At 33.0% G+C, this 2,870-nt stretch overlaps 1 protein-coding gene across 1 annotated transcript in view; it reads right to left on the minus strand.

The window, feature by feature from the left end:
- The window catches only part of USP32 (ubiquitin specific peptidase 32), a 204,900-nt gene that overhangs the window by 35,588 nt on the left and 166,442 nt on the right, over positions 1-2,870 (minus strand). The gene's annotated exons all lie outside the window — the stretch shown is intronic.

Consider the following 2,870-nt stretch of genomic DNA (forward strand, 5'->3'; position numbering starts at 1 on the left):
TTCTTGTATTAGTAGTGAGAACAAAAATGTTTCCATGTTAAAATTTACTATCTATGTTTTCTTTAACTGGACTGTTCATATACTTTTTTGTCTATGATTAAAACAACTAAATTGGATGTACTAAACTGAAAGTCACATGGTTAAAACAGCCCTCACAGGCTCCACAACACAGGCTCAGTAGTGCGGCACATGGAGTATAGTTCACCAGTGGCATGTCGGATATATTCATCAGGACAGGGGCTGAACCCATGTCCTCTGCATTGGCAGGTGGATTCTCAACCACTGGGCCTCCAGGGAAGTCCTCAAACTCTCTAAAACATAAAATCTTACAGAATCTTTAACAACCTCAAGTAATTGGGCTTTCATTTTCTTTTGCTTTAGAAATCAATGTATTCTGCAACAGAGCATTTTTTAATATCAAGAGGGGGCAGTAAAGAGCCAGATAAAAACAATGATACAAACCAAACCTTTAGGACTATTTCTTAAAAGTATTCTGCATGTTCTGATATGCTATATATACTACAAAAGCTCCACTTGTAAGCTTTATCAACTACTATTTAAATAATAAGCAGTAAAAGGAACTCTCCCCAACAGTAAGACCAATGGAGAAAAACAAAAGTCTCTCCATTTCTTCTAGAGTCACTGAGAGCTACAAATTGTAGCCAACAGTCAAATTTTCTTAGGACTTCAGTTTAACTGTGATTTGGGGAAAGATCAATAATTCTGTACCTGTAGTTATCAGGCTACAGAGAAAACATACTTTTGGCAGAATCTGAACTGATAATGAAGTAACTTTTATTAATGTGTAGATTACTTTTCAAGATAAGTGAATTTGTGAGCAAATTACAGATCAACGAATTCTTATACATTCATGCATAATCAAAAATATATACATATTTATTTACATTTTAATTATTCTTGTCTATGAACTAATTGAACTACAACTGGATAACAATAAATGCAATTCCATTTACAGTAATTTATCTTAAAGAAATCATCACACGTTGGAAAAGAGAATATTCACCAGAAAATCGTTTTAAACAACGAAAATCTAGATGCAAACTAATTGTCTATCCATGGTGATTGGTTAATAAATTATGTTATTAACCTAGAAAGATATCAATAACATCTATCTTAGATTGAAAAGATTACAAGACAGCAAGCATAATATGATTCAATTTCATAAAATTATTTATACTAATTTGTACATGAATAGGCACAGAGGAATGTTTGGGAAGACGTACACTGAAATGTTAATAGTAATTACTTCTTAAGGAGTAGGATACGGTTTTTATTTTCTTTGTTCTTTTTTACTTTGCTCAATTTGTCAACGAGCTTGTTCACAAGAATTAAAGTTATATTTTTAAAAAATGGTGTGATTTACGTAAACATGGCGATGAAAGTATTGATTTTTAACCTTGCTGTGGCAAATATATTTAGTATTCTTTAACGTGGAACACCATACTTTAAGTGTTTTTATAGCAATTTTTCCTGAAATCAGGCAAATTATCATATTTAGAGGTGAAAAAATATTGTCAAACCAGCAAATGAAGCTTTAATGTAGTAAAATGGTAGCTTAACTAATATTTATCTGATATCAATGTTAAAAAGCATGACCTTTTGTGAGGCTTTGAAAAAACTCATTTAATAATTATAATGATGATGACAGCAGCAACAGGCAAAATTTGCTACTGACCATTACTATAACTCAGATGCTGTGCTAATCATATGCATTATTTACTTATCAAAACAAGTCTAATGAGGTAGATACTATTGTTAACTCCATTTTACAGAAGAGGAAACTAAGATTTAGAGATTAAAACACTGATGCTTTTGAACTGTGGTGTTGGAGAAGACTCTTGAGAGTCCCTTGGACTGCAAGGATATCAAGCCAATAAATCCTAAAGGAAATCAGTCCTGAAGCTTCCTGATGTGAAGAACGGACTCACTGGAAAAGAGCCTGATGCTGGGAAAGATTGGAAGGCAGGAGAAGGGACGACAGAGGATGAGATGGTTGGATGACATCACCGACTCGATGGACATGAGTTTGAGTAAGCTCCAGAAGTTGGTGAAGGACAGGGAAGCCTGGTGTACTGCAGTCCATGGGGTAGCAAAGAGTTGGACACGACTGAGCAACTGAACTGAACTGAACTCAATGTGAATTCAGGCAGATTCTAAAATATCAAACTGCATCTATCTATCCATCTATCCATCAAACATCTATCCAATTATCACAATGATTCCCTTACAGGTACAGAATATTAGATAGAGCAGGAAAGTCCCAGAAATTAAGTGATTAATTCAAGGACTACCCCAAACCCCAATAAATAAAGAATATGTATGCATATACATCTACGTATATTCATATTTACATGTAACTACCTAGGAGTTCTGTTGATAAATATAGTAAAAACCTTTTGGAGCCAACAAATACAAACCGTAAATTCCTGATTAAGATTTAAACATAATTTTTGTAAATATAATTATTAATAACAAAATCATTATAAAATTATAGACTATGGATATACAGCAGAGTTTTACTCTTTGGAAGTGATCTAACTTACTATATCTTATCTATGTAAAACCTTCCTGGTATAAAAAAGTTCTAGTTTGGACATTATATAAGGGAGAGTGTTTTTTGATATGGCAAAAGAATCTGCTTATTAAGTATTTTACTGCATCAATAATGTAAAGAGTATTTAAGGCAATGAATACTGCTGTTTACTGTATAAGCAAAATGATGCTGTAGAGTTAACTAATATTTTCATGTTACACACTCCAAGCCCTTTAAATTACTTCAGAGCATTTCACTTATGCTCTAAATGACTCATTCTATTAATGGTCACGATCACAATTCACTGGCTTTGAAT

The sequence above is a fragment of the Bison bison genome, unplaced genomic scaffold (assembly GCF_000754665.1).
Source record: "Bison bison bison isolate TAMUID 2011002044 unplaced genomic scaffold, Bison_UMD1.0 scf7180017864472, whole genome shotgun sequence".
NCBI lineage: Eukaryota > Metazoa > Chordata > Mammalia > Artiodactyla > Bovidae > Bison > Bison bison.